Source organism: Sapajus apella, unplaced genomic scaffold (genome assembly GCF_009761245.1).
Source record: "Sapajus apella isolate SASKATOON/1434 unplaced genomic scaffold, GSC_monkey_1.0 scaffold37, whole genome shotgun sequence".
In the NCBI taxonomy this organism is placed as follows: domain Eukaryota; kingdom Metazoa; phylum Chordata; class Mammalia; order Primates; family Cebidae; genus Sapajus; species Sapajus apella.
The window spans coordinates 17,682,705-17,703,078 of NW_022436977.1; the positions used below are offsets into that span (position 1 = coordinate 17,682,705).

The window sequence follows — 20,374 nt, forward strand, 5'->3', positions numbered from 1 at the left end:
ACTCTGCTCTCTACTTTGCAAACAATCATGTTGGGCATTTCTGTAGCTTATTAACTATATTTTCAGCAGTGGAAAAATACATAAGTGCCGGGAAAATTTCTTTTTTTTTTTTTTTTTTAATATTTCAGCACTGAGTATTGCTACTTATATTAAGAGTTTGGAAGAAAAATGGTACCAAGAATAAATTATTATACTACGAATGAGTGAGATATATCTAGGAAGGAAGCAGATGATGAAAGTGATTTCTTTAGAAGAGTGAAAAATGATAAATGTACACATGGTGGTGGAGGCGTTCGCCTGAGCTTCAGCCTGTTACGCTTCATCATTAAGGTTTAGACATGTCTGCAACTTTTCATCACATAGGTAGCAAGGGTATAAAAAACGTTTATTCATATAGAGCCCAGAGTTTTTCTTGAGGATGAGATGTGGTTAACGGCAAAGCCACTGTTGGAATTCAAATAAAGCTGGGCATGTGTGTTGAACTTATGTGGTGGCCCGGTAGAAGCCTAATAGGGTTAGGCTGTGGCACTAATTATCTTCCCGGGAAGAACCCATCCTAATGGAAGAGAGGGCCAGTGGAGACGATCTTGCTTATATAAGTTTCTTAGGCATTGGTGAAGAGTAAGAAGTTGGCCTATCGCTTGTTTCCTGAAACATGGCTAGGTCCTGGGGGAAGAAAGGGCTAGAAGCATAAGTAGAAAGAACCTTTGTGGTACACTGTCTATCTTACTGGGAGTCAAGAAACACTTCCTTAGGACCCCTCTTTAACCACACAAGAAATCAATTTTCCTTCGTTGACTGCAGGCTGCTGGACAGTCTGGATATCTTCAAAGCAGCCACCAGGAGATAATGACCAGCGTGGAGGGAGCAGGAAGAAAAACAGGGTCATTAAGCAGAACAGAGCACACATGCAGCGCCTAATGGATGCTGCAAAAGGCAGCAGGGCTGCTGAGGCTGCAGGGTCAGTAGCAGGAGGTGGGAGAGGGTGTCCTTCCTGGTGGAGCCTCAAGTAAAGTAAATGTACATGCTGAGAAAATTGCTTCTGAGTACACATGCAACATCACCTGGGAACGCCTGGGAGGGCTTGGAGAGGGGCACATTTACACAGTAATAGACTTCCTGCATGAGCAAGCAGGGGATAAATCCAGGTTAATTGGGTTACAGGTATAAAGATTTAGCCTTTTGATTTACACATCACATATATAAACTATTTTAGTGCAGAAAGACTTAAATTTTAAATACGTTTTAGGAGCAGTGAAGTTCAAAGACTTCCTTTGGGGTCAATTAAGAACTGCATATATGTACCTTCAAATGTTTAAGAGAGTTGCTCCTCAATTGAGGGGTGGCTTAAGCGAATACATACCTAACTAGAAGAAACTGAAAAACTGGCCTCTGAAAAGTCTTCTGTTTTCTGTTTCTAAATGTGTAGGCTCATATTTGTATATTACATCAAGCTCCAAACATATAAGAATGTGCTGGTAACAATAAACTGGTGAATTCTGCCCCAAATACATATCTCAACGTGACTCTTCCCCTGCAGCGTGATATATACTCATCTCCTTCCCTCTATACCGTCTTATTTCATTTGTAAATGTTTAATTTATTAAGGTCTGAAGAACAGGCTGTGAAGGTAACATACATGCAAAAGTTACAGCCACAAACCCTATGGCTCCTCCATTCTTCTATTTGTTACATAATCCGTGTTATAGCACAACTAATGTGGCCACTTAAATGTCCCAAGTCTGACAGTCAGTAAAAATTCACGATACAACTTTAAGCTATTGCATTGTGTATGTAAATTCAATGAATACAGGAAGAACACATCAAATTCTCACCTATAATGCTTTCTATAAAAGTATGAACCAGAATAAAATATATGAATACAGACTGGACAAAAGCAGAGTGCTCTGTAATAATTATAGGAGTAAAATGTGTTAATTCTTCTTTTCATATAATTTATAGTTTGGTCCTGTAGGAAATTATTGGAGATTACAATAACATTCAAAGGTAAAAGGATTCAACATTACAAATGTTCATTTAATTGTACCAGAAACAAAGTACTGAAAGTATGATTTAAATATACATACTCCAGATAAGTAAAATTCGGATTTGGGGCATAAGGAGATTGAATTATTGCTGAATTTGAATTCAGGGAAAATATTATATAAGGATTATACATATATGATTTATACATAATATACATTTATAGGTAATGATATATGTGTTCATATCCAAATATAGGAGGTGATTTGATGCTTATGAGTTCTTGAAACACTGCTATTTAACTATGGGAAAAGAAATTATGAAGGGAATAATGAAGAAAAGCAAAAAAAGCAGCTTTCTTCTAACAAATAATTGGTAACTTTGCAATTTTAATGAAAATCTAGAAAATCAGGCATTGTAATAACTGGTTTCTCCTCAGCAAGAGGTAAGGAGGAAGCTAATTTTCTACTGTGGAAGCCTACAGATGAAAATTCCTCTGAAAGTAAAACCATCCCCAGCATATGTAATTAGTCTAGTTTTTGGTCATTAATAGTTTATTTAGGCTAATCTAGAAAACATAATTTCCAGTGACAGAGCAGGAGGTAGAGAAGTTTATGAATCAGTAATCTATGGATTAAATATTTTTATATCTCTTAAATCATCTAAGTAAGCAAATTACCATCAAGTTCCTTTAAGGAAATGGCAGAAAATCCAAGTCTACTCCCACTTGGCACACAAATGAACCATGCTGTAATAATATTATCTTGACTGCAAAAAGAACAGTCTTTGTTTACATGAAAGCTGGAAAACTTTTAAATAATAATCTTGAAGGTGGAGAATATACTGTACTCTCTTAGGTCGAATTATGACCACGGTTGTAACAGACAGTGCAAAAAGCTTTGAAAGGGGTAAGATAAGACAAAGAGAAATGACAGGAAAACAAAGTGGCCAGAGAAATGTTTGGCAGAAGCCCAGCAGACTCCTGGCATCCTCTCGCTAGGCCTTTTGCCTGTCTGCAGAATGATCACTTATCTTCCACCAGCCTCTCTCTCATCAAAGAAAGGCCAGCGTACCCCTTCCAATGCTTCATCAATACTTCACACGTCACAGAATACAATGTAAACGGGCTACAAGCCCATATTTCATGGTTCTCCAAAGCAGCTTCTTCTCATAAGAACAAGATTACGCGTTTGCAAGGTTTATAAAACAGGACTGCATCTTAATTAGGACTGCGCTACTGAATGAAAATATTTTCTTAAACACATTGGCACTTTTCCCTTCAAGCCATTAATGCTTTCCTTCTCAAACTGTATGTCGGTTTGTTTTAAATAAAAGATAAGCAGATATTTACTCAGTGTGATAGAGGAAAAACACACCAACTACTTGGTATAGTAGGCAGGTGGAAAGGGACAAGGATCCAGACGTTCTGAGTTACACAATGCTGCTGCCACTAGCTTGCTTTGCCACCTGGAGACAGTCATCAGTCTTGATGAACCTCCATTTGTCTATCTATAAATTGAGAAAGTAGGACATTTCTAAGGTTGCTCGTTAGTTATACGATCTGTGATCTAATAATGCTGGTCAATTATAAAATGTCATGCCAGAGATACCACTTTGAGGGTCAATTGGAGTATGTGGTGGCTGACTGGGTAGGTCATATATGATTTTAATAAACTCCTTTTTAAAAAGAAAAGTAAGTTCTACAAATCAACTAAACATATTGCAAGACCCTTGATCTCACCTTTACCAAAAGACATCTGATGAGGTCCTTATCATAATTATCAAACAATTTTATTTGAGCCTTCTTAGACTAGTTTCTAATTTAGCACAAAAACGTTCAATGTAGATCATCTCTCCTGGTTCTAGGATTTTAAAAATGGTAAATCATAGGTCATGGCACAATTCAGCAGCAAGAGTATTAGTGCAGCCCAGGTCCTGTGATTTAGCCAGATATCTTTCCATTGCCAGAGGCTGCCTTCAGAAGTCTGAATGGGACACACAGTCCATTTTTAGGCCTTGGGGATTCCAGTGAGAATTTTGAGCAAGCTTTGTTTCAACAGCTCACATGTGAAAGGGCCACCAAGAGTTTAGTGATGTAAATAGATAACATACTATCATTTAGCCAAGAAATCACATTATGAGCATATTCCAACCACATTCAAGGGGACACCAGACTTCTTCGAAACATCTGTAGATATAGGAAGAAAAATCATGGCGGATGTGTTGCCAGCCTCCAACATGGCTTCCAATGATTCCTGCCTCTTGGTATTCATGTTCTTGTGTAGTTCCCTCCTACACTTTATCAGAATTGGTGTTTGTGACCAAGAGAATACAGCAGAAGTGATGGCATGTCACTTCTGAAGCTAGTCATAAAAGGTACGGTGACTTTGCAGTAGAATAAGAAAGATATCTGTTTTTGTCCACAGTTCCTGGCACAGAACTCCTAAAACCCTGGGAACCCCTGTTTCCTCAAACCTCTGGACAATTGCACAGCCAATACCTCCAGGCCTGGACTTCCCCTGACTTGGGGACAGCCTTATTTCTCAGATCTCTGTCTCCTTTCAACTGGACTATCCTTTGTACAACCCAGAAAGCCCCATCCAAGTGTAGTGAGGACTGGTTTCCTGGGGGAAGGGGTGGAGGGATGCTATCTAGGGTTATAGATTCCCCAACTCCACCAGCTCTAACTAGGCCCTGAGTCACTACTATGTAAATTAAATCTGCCCTGCACCACCCCCTCCATATAAAAAAAAAAGAGTAGTAGGGTGATAGGAGACTATTTGTTCTAATGAGGCAACTCTTAGTGAGCCTCTAGATAGCTTCAGGATGGAGGTAGGTCATCAGAAAGACCAAGCCGTGATTAGAAGCTTGGAACTTTCAGCTTCAACCCCCAACGTTCCTAGAGAGAAAAGGGGTTAGAAATTGAGTTAATCATGAACGGTCAGTATATAATTAATTATGCTTAGTTAATAAAACATCCATAAAAGCCCCTAAACAATGGGGGTTTGGAAGAGCTTCCGGGTTTGTGAATACATGGAGGAGTGAGTGGTGCACATGGAGAGTGCATGCAAGTCCCCAACCCCCATACCTCCTATGAATCTCTTCCATTTGGCTGTTCCTGAATTGTATCTTTTACAGTAAACTTGTAATAACAAGTGTAGGAAGTAAAAGTTCCTCTTCAAAGTTTCCTTTCTTGTTAAAGAATAAATCATAAAAAAAAGAATAAATCATAAGTGTGCTAATAACTTTGTTAAGCCCTATCCTATGTCTGTTAGACGTGCCATGCTTACAGGCATATAGTATATTCTATGTCCTTGTACTTTAACCAAGATATCTGTGCTGGACATGTGCACAGGCATGTCCCAGCCCTCAACATTGCTTTTACCTGTTTAGAAAAGTTTTAAGTTATTAGCCAATCAGGTTTTAGTTTAGATTGTGAGGTCTGGTTCCAACCAATGGAGATCAGGCATAGCTGAAAGGACAACCCCAAATACGTAAGGGATAAATATGTTTGCTTTTCCTTTGTTCATCAGACTCTTCTGGCAAGACAGCTAGCGAGAGTACCCTTCCTGCAGTCTAGGAAGTAAAAATTGCTTGTTGAGAAATCCTGTCTCAGTGCTGATTTTTCTTTGTGGCACCAAGCATCAGTTTCCAATAGCAAGTAAAGTGTTTTCCTCAGTTCTGTGAATAATTCTAGTAAATTACTGATCCTGGGCTTCCTGGAAGAAACCGAGGGTGTGGTCTCGGAAATGTCTGAGTGGTGGTGGTGTTGATCCCTGAAGAGTAGACTGGGCACTCCATTTGCAGTTGGCATCTGAAGTAGGGGCAGTCTTGTGGGATTAAGCCCTTGACCCAGGGGTGTCTGTGCTAACTCTGGGAATTGGTATCAGAATTGAATAGAATTGTTGGACACCCAGTTGGCGTCTGAATTGGTCGGTATGAGTAAAAACATCTTAGATTTATTGCTTGTTCTCTTTTCCTCTCTGATCCTTTCTCTCTGTCTCAGATCACTCATTGTGGAATAAGTCAGATGCCATGTCTTAAGGACACCCAAGTGGCCTATGGAGAGGCTAACATGTAAGGAATTGAGCCTCCTGGCAATAGCTAATGAGCAGCAGAGGCCTCTGCCAACAGCCACGTTAATGAGCCCTTGAGGAAGTGGACCCTCCACTGCTACCCAGGCATTCAGATGCCTGAGGTACCAACATCTTAGATTTGTCTCCTGAGAGACCTTGCACAAAACTGCTCTCAGATTCCTGACCCTCAGAAACTATGTAAGACAGTATATGTTTGTTTTAAGTACATGTTTGTGAAACTTCAGGGCAATTTGTTACACAGCAGTAGATAACTATTACAGTGAATAATACCTTACAGCTACTCCATTTTAAAGGCGTTGTCATAAAATACACCAAGGATGGATCTTAAAGTTTTTAAAGAGAAAGAATCTAACAAATTATCCTCTGAATGTTAAACACAACAAATATTGTAAGGGTAATATATATTGTATGTTAATGAAAATTATGAATATTCAAAATAGTTAATTCAATCTCACAGAGTTTCAAATTTCACGACCTCTCCTGGACTATTTTATACATAATGTTCATCCAAGTTATTAGCATATCCCTGCTTATCCTTTCAATAAGTAGTGGAAGGATGCCCACTTTTACCCCGAAGAAGTGAAATAGCTCAATACTTTCTAGGCTCTATTTTTCTCTTACGTTTATCTGAGCTGATGGATTCTAGAATAACTTTGGGAGCTGCATCCTGTAATAACAATTATGTGTTAAGCACTGTCTTTATGTAAAGCTTTAGTCCACAAACTTGGATGTGCAAGAAATGTCTCCTTCCTTAATTTGGTTTCTGACCTCTATCCTATCAGAAAGATAAGAAACCCAATTTCAGAAACTATGAGACTCCCTCCTCTCCATCTCCCAAGGTCAGGTCATGGTCTTAGTCATTGCCAAGAGCATCAAGGAGGGCTTCTGCCTCTGGTTCCTATCTGGGCCCTTCCTATGCTTGATGTCTGATGCTGCAGCATGACTTCTTCAAGACTAAGCTGGGCTGTATGCTTGCAATGGTAGGAGAAAAATTAAAGATAGTATACATTACTATACAATGCCTCAACAAATCACTCCATTTCAGGGGGTCAGAAAATAAATGTTGGGAAAAACAGAAAAGAAGTAAGCAACATAGTGCCAGTCTTCAGGTTCTTTGACACTCAAAAGGAAACAGAAAGTACAGAAACAATAAACCAGGAAATAAAAGAGGGCATTTTAAGAAGTACCATTTAAATTGCAACGGCTGTGGGAATCAACAGAAGGAAATAATCGGGGTGAGGGGGAGAGGACTTAATAATAACAATTTTATATATATTCCCTTATATTTGTATGGAATTTATAAATTATGAGCGACTTTTTGCACATCCATAACTTCATTTTAGAGACTCACAATGAAGTTAAGTAAAATGAGGTTGGTTGGACAGATGGTAACATCTTCATTTTACAGATGAGGTACTGGGACTCAGCTAGCTTTGGCAACTTGCTCGGAAAGTCAGAGCCAGTTAGTCATGGATTATAAAATTGAGCTCAGCTCTCTTCCTACCTAGTCTTTTCTCTACCCCGCTCCCCCACTTCAGTGAGAGTTGCCTTCCTGAAGGAGGTAAGTTCTAAACCAGGAGTGGAAGTTCCTATGGCGACAAAGAGAAGAGGCTTCCATGAGTGGCAAGGGGTGTGAGAGGCGTGAAAAATGCATAAGAAGAAATGGACAGGCATAAGGTTTCAGCTGCAGGACAGAAAAGCCAGGATGTGGCCTTCTGAGAGATGATGCTGAGTGGTGACTAAGGGAGCCATTGACATCACATTGCAGATTCTCCCCTCCTACCCCCGACCAAGAAGTTTATCTCCTCTATCTCTTTATATACGAATAACCATAAAGAAAACAGCAGTATCTTCACATAGTGTATCATCCAATGAAAGCATATGTCATCTCACTTGGGCCCTTTATCAGTCTTAGTCACAGTGGCCAATATCATTCCCATTTCTCATTCTCTTCAGTTCTATTACCCAAAGCTTGTCCTCCTGCCTGGACTATAGAGACGGAGGTAAAATCTATGCGAAGCGCATTCTACCCACTTGTCATTATACCTCTGTAATTCTTAGTGATGTTCTGTGTTGCCTCCCACCCTGACCCTGCACAAACCGGTGCAAGAGTCTCGGGGTGGGGGACTGTTACTTGAGCCAACTTCCTCCATCCTGCAAAGACAGGGATGGAGCTCAGGAGATGGTGTTTTGCATCTTTACAACTGGAACAAGATGAAAGGTCTCTGAGCAATAATGAGATCCAGGCGTGATTCGGGACGAGGGGCCAGATGGGAACAGTAGAGTATTAGGATGCTGTGATGCTAGGGTAACTTTTCCACAGTGATGTGTGGCCTGAAGCTTTAATGCTGAGAATCTACAGGGATTTCTGGCTTAGAAATAAGAAATTGATCAGTAAATGAAAAATGAAAGCCTGCCTATATCCAATCTCTCCTCACCAGTCCCCTCTCCCAACGTTGTTATCTATTTGCATAAGCAACAGTATTTTAGCAAATGAAAATTCTCAAAATTCTAATCACACCCTTATCCCAAAGGCTGGATTTAGTCAGAAAGCTTTATGGCGCTTCTGACTCAGTAGAGTTAGTTATCCTGTTTAATTGGATTGACGGTGACAATTGTAATTACCTTAGATGAGATTGCCTGTAATGTAATTATACTTCCTTCATCAGCATGAGCTGGACTTGTGGAATACATACAGAAGATGCTTCCAATTACTGAGAGGTTAAGAAGAACATTATATCGCCTCACAAATCCTGTTACTGTATAGAATTATAAAAGTTATGGAAGAAACTGAAGGAACTTCAGTTTCTAAACTGTTTCACAAACCTCTAAAGCAGGTTTGTGATCCAAATATGTTTCCGTTTCATACAGCAAAATGACTGTATTCCAGAGCTATATTTTTCTTCAAATAAAAAATATATTTTAAGAACTCAATATGGGGGTAGCAACAGTAAACCTGGCATTTTATTATTATTTTGGTTCTGCTTATTATGTACAAACAGTGACTGCATCTAAAGGACATTTTTTTAAAAAGCATACAATATATTATGAAGTTTAACTTGACTTTTTCCGTGATCTGAAAACTTACAGTCTCTAGAATTAACATAGTAAACAACAGGAGATAACTTTAAAATAATAGTCATTAGGAGTAGATGGACCCATAATTAATACCTCAGAAGCCAGCTGCTCTATTACAATGATGGATTTCCCTATTCTCCAATTAACACATGGAGAACTTTAAATTTTTCAATTGGAAGCCCAGCCTCTCAACAGGACATGTCTGCCAAACGTATTGCAAACACATGTAGTTTAGGAGAAATGGCACATACTAGAAATCCACCCCAATCTTATTAGCTTTAGCATTGCTCTCATTAAAAATAGAGCTGCTTACAGGTTTTTCCCTCTGAAGCATATGAAACATAGAACTTGGAAATGTGCCCTTTTGAAAACTTATTCCTGTATTCACAAACCAGATGGTGCACATCAAATGCATTCTGATTTTCTAATGAAATAAAAAGGATCCCCATTATGTTCTTTAATATGATTAACACATCCTCAATTGCTAATTTTTACAAATACTCCTGGAAAGTTAAACAACTTGGCTAATACTCTCCTGCTGGAGTTGGACAGGAAGGCCTCACCAAAGCTGAAAGGTTAGGGCTGTGCTGTGGGCACTTTGCTTTCTAATTCTTCCAAAATAGGCTTTGGAGAGGTGCAAGGCCCTGCCACAGCTGCTCACAAAGAAACCTTCTTCTGTCTTTGAACATCAGAGACAAAGAGTCTGCTGTATCATAAAAGGGCTAATTGGGCAAGAAAAAGACACACACACATACTCTCTCTCTCTCTCTCTCTTCTCTCTCTTTTTTCTTGACTATGTCCAGTACTTAGTCAAGCAATAGTCACAGCATGCTCTCAGCACTAACATCACCAGTAAACTCGAATTCTAAGCACCATTTGAATGTCTCACTCACGACAAACACCACAAACTTATCTAAAACCAATAACAATTTGCTGGATTTTGCCAGCAAATTGAAGAATAGTATAATGTTGTTTACCTTGAAAAACGTTGGCTTGTCTGGTCAAAAACCTGAAAAAAGAAAAGAGAAACGGATTGATTTTCTATTACTTCTGACCTTTAAAAAAACCACAATATTGAGTTAAACATAGCTGTGGTGTGCTTATTAATTTAGTAAACCAAATTGTCATTCTCTAATTTTATGTACCTCTTGAAGTAATAGAATGGCTGAAGCTAACTTGGGTTCTAACCTGAATTTTATTTCTCTATTGAACTCCACTAATAGGAATATGTTCAGCTGAGGAAAAGCATCCACCAATAGACCTGAGTAAAACAACATAGTAGGCTAGAAACTATACTTGTGAAACATTTTTATTTATTTATATTTTTGGTTGTTAAATGTTTAAAACTTGATCTCTGGTCAGCTATGTCTTATTTTATCTTCTACAGATAAGTGAAACATTTCTTTGGACTGAGACAGCTGTTTCATGAAATGCAACATCATATCTCATTTTTCTTCATGAACTTCTCTCATTTAACAATTAGGCTGGAAGAACACACATTACCAATAGGTTCAGTCGTATAATATCCAGAACCTGGAAATAACAAGTTGGAAGTTTCTGATCTTAAAGAATAAATAAGTTACTCCATCAATTGTATAATATAAGGCAAAGCATGTGAAAAATGAAGGAAGATATTTTGAACAACACTGTGCAAAAGTTATTGCAGAGTTAGGTACTCAGTTAAGCTAAACAGTGTGCCTGGTTCTTAGTTTGTTTTGCAAAAGCATTTAGTCTACATTTTAAATATACTCATGTTCCAACTTGGGCTAGAAAGACATAACTAAAAATAACACCACTATCACCAAGTGATGCTATGTTGACCAATACTCCAGGATTTGAAAAAAAAATTCCCCAAATGCTACAAATTCCCCAAATGTTACAAACTCCTGGGAAACTGGAAGCTTTTCTTCTCCTTAAGGTGTAAGCCTGCTTCTCCTCTTGGTGTTTCGCCATTAAAAAAAGAAAGTATTTAGCAAACAACTAGCAAATCCATCAAAAGATTAGGATTCTTTTTATTTTCCTGCTCTTTCTTAATGGGCAAAAATTGATTGATTAGTTCACCTAGAATATTCTTAGCCATAGGACAGAAACAGAGCTTTGTAGGCATTAGTGAACTGGATTTATAAAAGAAAAAAGTCCACATTCAAGAATACAGAGAACTTCAAAAATAGAAGAAAATAGAAAAAAAAAAACAGGTCTGAAAGCATATTAAAATTCTTGTATTCATTAAAAATCAAATGGCTGTGTTTTAAGTTGTATTGAGTTGTCATATGTGTACTGGTTATTTGCCTTAGTTCCAAATGTAATCATATTATCATCTCTAAATCCATCTGGATAGTTTATACAATGAACCCTGGAATCACCTTGGAGTTTCTCCAAACTCCATCTACTTTTTGAGAAAAATAAAGGCCAGTCTTCCCCCATTAGGTCTCCAACCTCTGTTGCTCCCTTCCCCCACTTGTTGGTGAAACTACTTTCTAGAAAAGGCTTCTCTAAGTGCGAAGTTTGTTTACCTTTCAGACAAGACAAGGGGTGAAACAGAGGAGCAGTGACTTCCTTGCCACTGGCTAGAATGAAGTGAGGGGAGCTTACCAGAACATAGTGCTATTAATTCCCTGTTACGGTGATCTTACCTCAGACCCTCTTCTACTATTTGTTTGGCCATACTCCCAGTACAGCGATTTACATCTTGGAGAAGGTGATATTTAAATGTGTGCACATGAGATTTTGTTGCGGAGTTTATTAACAATGCAGATTCCTGAGCTCTAACACTGTTCTGTGAAATCTGCATCCCTAAAGGATTAGCACCCAGGAATGTTCATCAATAAGCTTTTCCAGCGAATGATTAGGTAGGTGGTCTCATGACCACATTTTGGGAAACACAGACTTAGGACGATATAAAAAGTGACCTCAGGCTGTGCTAAGTGTCAAGCCTTGAGAGGAAAAGTGTTTTAAGTTAGTATCTCATCTCAGAGTACTTACTCAATAAATATTTAAATTTGAGAAAACTAGTATTTAAGTATAACCCGTTTATTATTTGCTATTGTTTTTCTTTATGGTTTCCAAACAGATGTCTGATCTGCCATAAGCATTACTTTGACTTGGTGATCTGTAAATTACTGAAAAAAGGAGAAAGCTTAGGTGATACACGCTCTAATTAATGTGATCCTCATTAACTGGTTAAGTAAGTAACAGAATCCTTACCACTTATAGCAGAAAGACTTAAAAAAAATTTAGCCCAAGCTTTTTAAGTTTTTCAGGTAAAGATGCTTTTATGCAGAGAGATGAACTAACTTTAGGATTATTTTATACAGGAGAATAATCTGAAATATTAATGTGCTATTTTAACCATCAGCTTGAATAACTCATAGGTGTCTGCCTAATTTTTGTGTTTTCCCAGTTCAGATGAAAATATCCACAAAGAGAACTATGTAAGTAAATACAATTAATCATAATCAATCATGTGCTGTCTTGGAGTTGCCTAGAACCAAAACACTGAAATGGACACACGGTATCCTGCTGATCCTAATTTTCCACCAATTCATGAAACACTTCATGCTTTGCTTGGGACAGCACAAACCTTTCAATCTCTAATTATATTAATATTATGAAGTCACCAGTGTGCCCAAATATGTGACAGGAAATATTTGAGTGTGGAATGGCCTTTTCCAACAGACATACAGTTTGCATAAATGATAATGAACACAATGTTATCACCCCTTGAGATTTCCTGGTTTTAGAATAAAGAGGTGGTGGTGCTGGATGCTTTTTAGTATAATCTCCTTTCAGAGATTCTTAATGCACAATATTATAAATTCAGAGTTCTTTTGAAATAAAGAAAAATGTTACCTTTATTTCATCTATCATTTAAAGAAGTTATTTACCCTAGGAAACACTGAACAGAGTAATCTTTTTAAATTTAGGTTTTTTTAAAATTTAATTTTCTTTTTGATACATTATAATTACATATAATCATGGGGTAAACAGTGATGTTATTATATACATATATGATGTGGAATGATTGAAGCAAACTAATCTCATATCAATCAACTTAAATAGTTATCATTTATTCCTGCTGTCTAACTGCAACTTTCTGCTCTTTGACCAACATCTCCCCCATTCCCCACACTCTCCGCACCCAGCCTATGGTAATCACCAATCTATTCTCTGCTTATATGAGTTTTGTTATTTTAGACTCCATATATAAGTGAGAACATGTAATTTTTTCTCCTCATATGCCTGATCTATTTCACTTAATATCATGTCCTCTAGGTTCATTCATGTTGCCTCACAAAACAGATTTTCTTCATTTTTAGGGCTGAATAGTATTCCATTGTGTATATATTTTACATTTTCTGTATCCATTTATCCCTGCATTGATACTTATTTCCACATCTTGGACACAGTCAATAATGCTGTAATGAACATGAGAGTGTAGCTATCTCTTCAAAACACTAATTTTAAGTCCTAGACTATCTACCCAGTAGTGGAATTGCTGGACCATACTGTCATTCTGTTTTTAGTTTTTTGAGGAACCTCCACACAGTTTTCCATAATGGCTATACTCATTTACATTCCCACCAGCAGTGTACAAGGATTTCCTTTCCTCCTATTCTCACCAACATTTGTTATCTTTCATTGCTTTTTATTATTAGCCATTCTGAGAGGTGGGAAGTAATATCTCATCATTTCCCTCATGATTACTGAGGTTGAGCATTTTTCATATATCTGTTGCCCATTTGAAATTGACTTATTTTTGCTATTAAGTTTTTGAGTTCTTACATATTTTGGATATTAACTCTTTATCAGAGGTATTGCTTACAAATATTTTCTCTCAACCTATAGGTTTTATCTTCACTCTGTTGTTTGCTTGCTAGGGAGGAGATTTTTAGTCTGATGTAATGCCTTTCGTCTATTTTTGGTTTTATTTCCTAAGCTTTTTGAGTAAATGGAAAAAATAATTGTCTAAACCAATGTTGCACAGTATTTTTCTACTATGTTTTATTCTAGTTAGTTTTACAGTTTCAGAAGTTACATTTGACCTTTAATCCATTTTTATTTTATTTCTGAATGTGGAGAGAGATATAGATCTAATTTCATTCTTCTGCATATGGATATAAAGTTTTTCCAACACTCTTTGTTAAAACCACTGTCCTTTACTGATTGTGTTCTTGGCACTTTTATTGAAAATTAATGGACCATACATGTGTGAGTTCATTTCTGGGTTCCCTATTCTGTTCTATTGGTTGATGTTTCTATTTTTATGCCAATATGATACTGTTCTATGTACTATAGCTCTGTAATATCATTTGAAGTCAAATAGTGTGATGTCTCCTGCTTTGCTTATCCTGCTCAAGATTGCTTTGGTTATTTGGTGTTTTTTGTATTACCATAGAAATTTTAAGGTTTTGTTTTCTATTTCTGTAAAAAATGATATTGAAATTTTTATAGGAATTGCATCAAATCTGTATATTGCTTTGGGTAGCATGCACATTTGGCAATATTAATTCTTCCAAGACATAAAGACAGAATATATGTATATGTGTCTTATCCAATTTCTTTTATCAATGATTTATAGTTTTCATTGTAGAGAATCTTTCAGCTCTTTGGTTAAATGTATTCCTAGATATATTAGTTTTTGTAGCTATTGTGAATAAAATTTTTAAATTTCTTTTGTGGATAGTTTGTTGTTACTGCATAGAAATGCTACTGCTTTTTGTGTGTTAATTTTGTATCCTGCAACTTTACTGTATGTTTTTCAGTTCTAATAATTTTTTTGATAGGGTCTTTAGGGTTTTGTATACATGAGATCATGTTGTCAGCAAACAGCAACAATTTTACTACTTTCTTTCTTACTTAGATGCCTTTTATTTCTTTCCCTTGATTAATTTCTCTGGCAAGGACTTATAGTATTATATTGAATAGAAGTGGTTAAAGTGGGCATCTTTGTGTTGTTCCTGATCTTAAGAATACTATGTCAACAAATTGGATAACTAGAAGAAATGGGCAAACCATAGACACCTACAACTTACTAACACTGAATCAAGAAAAAAGTAAAAATCTGAAAAGATGAATAATAAGGAGATTGACTTAATAATAAAAATTCTCCCATCAAAGAAAAGCCCAGAACTTGATGACTTCCTGGGCAAATTCTAACAAACATTTAAAGAAGAACTAATACCAATTTTTCCCAAGTGTTCCCTAAAAATTAAAGAAAGAGAAACTCTTTTGTAACTCTTTTCACGAGTCCAGCATTACTCTGATACCGAAGCCAGACAAGGACATTAAAAGAAAAGAAAACTACAGGCCAATATCCCTGATGAACATTGATGTAAAAATCCTCAACAACAACAAAAACACTAGTAAACTGAATTTAACAGCATATTAAAAGGGTAATTCACCATGATCAAGTACAATTTATCCAGGCATGCAAGGATGGTTCATCATATGTGAATCTATAGATGTGATGTATCTCATTAGCCAAATTAAGGACAAAATCCATATGCTCATCTCATTAGATGCAGAAAAAGCATTTGATGAAAAATTCAACATGTTTTCAAGATAAAAACTCTCAACAAACTAGGTATGGAAGGAATGTTCCTCAATACAATAAAGGCCATGTATAACAAGCCTACAGCTGACATTAACCTCAATGGTGAAATGATTTTTAAAATAAATGTGATTTTTGTCTCTTTTTTACTAGACCATCATTTGATTCCTATCAGCATAGCCCAAAACTCTGCAATTAAGGTACAGCTTCTTTCAACATCTGGCACCTATCTTTCTTCTCAATTAGCCCCTTACCTGGGTATCTCCTAGATTCCAGCAAAAGTGAACACTGTTTCCAGGATCTGCTAAACTGCTTCAGCCTCCATTCCTTTACACATGCCATTACCCTTGCTTGGAATGCCTGTGTCCATACTCCTCTACACACAAATACAATCATGCCCTCAAACACCATTCTTCCAACCTTCTTTTCACCTGACAAACATCTGCTCTTCCTTTAAAATCTACCCCAAACACTATTTCTGTGGGACCTTCCTCAGTCTTCCCAAACTCGGTTACTTTCTTCCTTGTGCTTCAGTTTTGGCTATTTCTAACTATTTTAGAATATTCATCAATCTATAAATTATAATATTGTATGTAAAAGCCCACCTCCCTCATTAGACTGGGAGCTTCGTGGAAGCAGGTACTGCCACTTATTTAATAAACATTCAATGCCTACTTTGTTCTGGGTAGTTCATATCCTGAAGCATAGAGCCTAGTACCTGATGGGTACCCAAAAATGGCTGATTTAAAGCATAAACAATTGAATGTCTCCTGCAAATCCTTGCAATGATATAATGATTGTCACTAACCACCTACTTACAATTTACCTGCAGGCATCCCTGAGAAACACACATGGAAGTGTCTTGGTTGTTAGTAAGGTGATGGGTATGCTAACTTCAGAAATAGAAAATTATTTTCAGAGTAAGTACTGGCCTTTAAAGAGCAAAAGGAACAGGAAAAAAGAGGAAAAGAAAACAACCAACCAAACCTGGGACCAGGGCAAAAGAAATGAACTTTCTCTTCTTAAAGCAAGAAATTTGTTTGTACCTAGGGAAAATGAGAAAAATGAGTTCTATAATAGTAATTTCAGTTCTGTAGAGAAACAAATATTATCTTTCATAGTGTTTAAGCCTTGATAGCATCTGTCGCTCTTGCTGCACAGGAGATGTGAATTATGATGTCTATGCACTGCTGAATAAAAATTCCCTCAGACATTGTCAACGGTGATGACACTTGCCACGGTTTGGATCTGTGTCCCCATACAAATTTCATGTGGAATTGTAATCCCCAGTGTTGGAGTTGGGGCTCTGGCGGGAGGTGACTGGCTCATGGGGGTGGATCCTTCATGAATGGTTTAGCACCATCCCCTTAGCAGTGTTCTTGTGATAGAGTTCTCATGCAACCTGGTTGTTTAAATGTAGCTCCACGTCCCCCTTCTTTCTTGCTTCCACTACGGCCATGTGATGCACCTACTCCCCCTTCCACCGTGATTATAAATTTACAGAGGCCTCCCTAGAAGTGGAAGCAGATGTCAATATCATGTTTCTCGTATAGCCTATGGAACCATGAGCCAATTAAACCTCTTTTCTTTATAAATTACTCAGTCTCAGGTATTTCTTTATAGCAATGCAAGAACAGACTAATACACCACTTCACCCTGGAATCTTTTCCTAAAAAATTTGAAAGAAGGGAGAATATCTGGTGTTTAAAGCTTTTCCTGATTATTTAAAAGGTTAAAGTCTTTCCAGGCAATTGTCCAAACCCAGAAACTTCAGTTAAAGTCATTTTTAGAAATTGTCATGTAATTCTCTATTTGGATTCACAGTATATAGATCTTCTTTGGGCTAATAATGAGACAAAAAGTAATGAATATTCTTGAAATTCCATGCCAAGTTAGAGTCAGGGACACTTCACAGAAATGAGTGGTACTGTGGTGGCTCTCCGGAAGAGACAAAAAGGCAAATCTGTCTTTGTATGATCCGTACTGTGCCAAGACCTAGCTTTGTTTATTCCATCAGTGAATACGTTCTGGAAGGTTATGTTCATTATGGCACTTTATCACTAATCTGATAAGAAAAACAATTAACGTGATTGCCAACATTGTTACTTTTCATAATGAGCAAAGCAATATATATGCAGTTATGCTGAATAATCATTGGATATAATGTATTATGGACTACAGTTACAATTCATTTGTCAATTACAGAGCTACTACATGAAGCAAATAAAAATTCCACAATCTTTTCATAATTTTCATGAAGGGCCCTTTTAGATGCAAATTTTTATTTATGTAATTTTCATAGGACACAATTTGACAAGGTCTCCATCTCTAAACCAAGGAGTTTGTTGTAAACACTCTATTTAGCTTGCAATTACCATACAGTTAAATGACTAATCACAGAAACTCACTCCATGATCATTGACAAAAATGGCCACACTTAACACAACTGAAATTAACACTGAGGAAGATGGGTTTGCCTCTCACCCACACCCAGCCAATCAACCACAGCAAAATGAACTATGCATGACTATTTTCTGGGATGAGATAGAATTAATCTGTGCAGTCTAAGTCAGGAAAATTCATATGTTAGGTACTGTTTTCCTACTTTAAATATAGTAGAACGCCACGAAGGGAAATATGGAAGGATTGGTTCACAAAGACAGAGTAAGGTATTCTCTAAGTATGTTTAGATGAAATGTTTGAACTATTTTTCACATTTTTCTTCCCTTCTCTTGTGGCCTATGAAATATGAAGATATTGATTTTTAATGAAATGTACTTATGAAACAGTGATCATATTTTCCCAGCTTCCATTACATTGATTTCAGAAATAACATCTAGTACACTGACTGCTGGAGACCTAGATTAGGGCTGGAAAACTCAGGAAATGTCAGTAAGAATGCCACTGACAGCAGGAAACAACTGCTCCCTCTGGACTTCATTCTCATTCCCCTTTCCAAAATTTATCATTTAACAGTGACAGATGTTAGTGTCTTGTGGTGTATGCTACTGTAGTTAGCTCTCTTTCCCATTCCTCACTGTAGCTCTTTCCAAATGTCACTCTCTCCAAGCTCTCTCTCCTACCATACTTCTTTCTTACCAGTGTCAGCAGATAACTTTGCTTCTTCAGACACAGAGACTCTAGATGCAAATACATAAGAATTCTCTCACCATCCTGAACCTGCTGTACCCACTCCCCTAAGTCATTCTCCATCCACACATTTGCTGTGTTTCTATCCATCCTCATCTGCATCTCTCCTATTATATTGAAACAGGTGTTTTTTCCTACAGTCTAAGGTTTGACCCATTAATTAAATTCTGGAGTCTATTGTCTCATAGCCCCTCGCTCACTGTGTAACTTTTGAGGTTAGGTCGAAAAAAGACTTTTTCCTTCCATCTGGGTCTCCCGGAACACTTATTCTGGGGGAAGCTAGCTGCCATGTAGAAAAGTCCAACACACCTGGCTGTGTGGAAAGGCTGCAAGGAGCAAGACAACAATCCCCAGCCAGGCCCCAGCAGTTCCTATCACCTCAGCTGAAACACCTGTCATGTGGAGAAGCCTCTGGACACACAACCCCATAGTACTTTCAGTTGTGCTACTGGCTTGGATGTGTGTGTCCCTCCAATTTTAATGTTGAAACTGAATCCCCAATGCAATAATATTCAGAAGTGGGGCCTTCAGGAGGTGGGTAGGTTATGAGGGCTCCATGTCATGAATGGGATTAGTGCCCTGATATAAGAAAAGAACAGAGGGAGTCTGTTAGTTGCTTTTGTCCTTCCTTTCCTTCCACCTCATGAGGATGCAGCAACCAGGCGCCATCTATGAAGCAGGGATAAAGTCCTCACCTGCATCTGTTGGTGCCTTGACCTTGAACTTCCCTACATCTACAACTGTGAGAAATAAATTTCTATTGTTTATGGATTACCTGACCTAAGGGATTTTGTTATAGCACCAGGAATGGACTAAGACAAATTAATTCCAGCCCAAGTCAAGATCTGACTGCAACTGTAGGAGAGATTCTGTACTAGTCCCCTAGGGCTGCCATATCATGTACCACCAGCCAGGTGGCTTACAAAAGAAGAAATTTATTTCCTCACAGTTTTTGAGGTGAGAAGTCTGAAACCAAGGTGTTGGCAGGGCCATGCTCCCTCTGAACTCTGGGTAGACTCCTTCCTTGCCTTTTCCTGGTTTCTGGTGATGGGCATTGATCCTTGGTATTCCTTGGATTGCAGCTGGATCAGCCCGAGCTCTGCCCCTGTCGTCACATGGCATTGTATGTGTCTCCCTCCTCTTCTTACACGGGTATCAGTCAGACGGTATTCACAGCCCATCATACTCCATTACAATTTCATATTAGATAATTATACCTACAGAGGCCCTATTTCTAAATAAGGCTACATTCTGAGGGAATGGGGGTTAGGACTTCAACATATCTTTTGAAGGAAAACAATTCAGCCCAAAACAGACTCCAATCTAGAACCATCTAAATGGACCCAATCAACCCACAAAACTGTGAAAGATAATACTAAATGGAGGTTTTAAGCCACTAAGTTTTAGGGTAGTTTGTCCCATAGCTATAGATAACCAAAATGCCTTTCTTTACTCAGATCTACTCAACCTACTACAATCTGGCTTCTGCCAACACACTATACTGACACTGCTTTTG

The 20,374-nt window shown here is 37.7% G+C and overlaps 1 protein-coding gene across 11 annotated transcripts in view; it reads right to left on the reverse strand.

Annotated features, from left to right (window-relative positions):
* SEMA6D (semaphorin 6D) overlaps positions 1-20,374 on the reverse strand; it is a 552,663-nt gene that overhangs the window by 169,161 nt on the left and 363,128 nt on the right. For all 11 annotated transcript variants that reach the window (XM_032297552.1, XM_032297553.1, XM_032297549.1 and 8 more), the window contains one exon: positions 10,136-10,167. The gene's annotated coding sequence lies outside the window, so the exon portion shown is untranslated. The remainder of the gene's footprint in view (positions 1-10,135; positions 10,168-20,374) is intronic.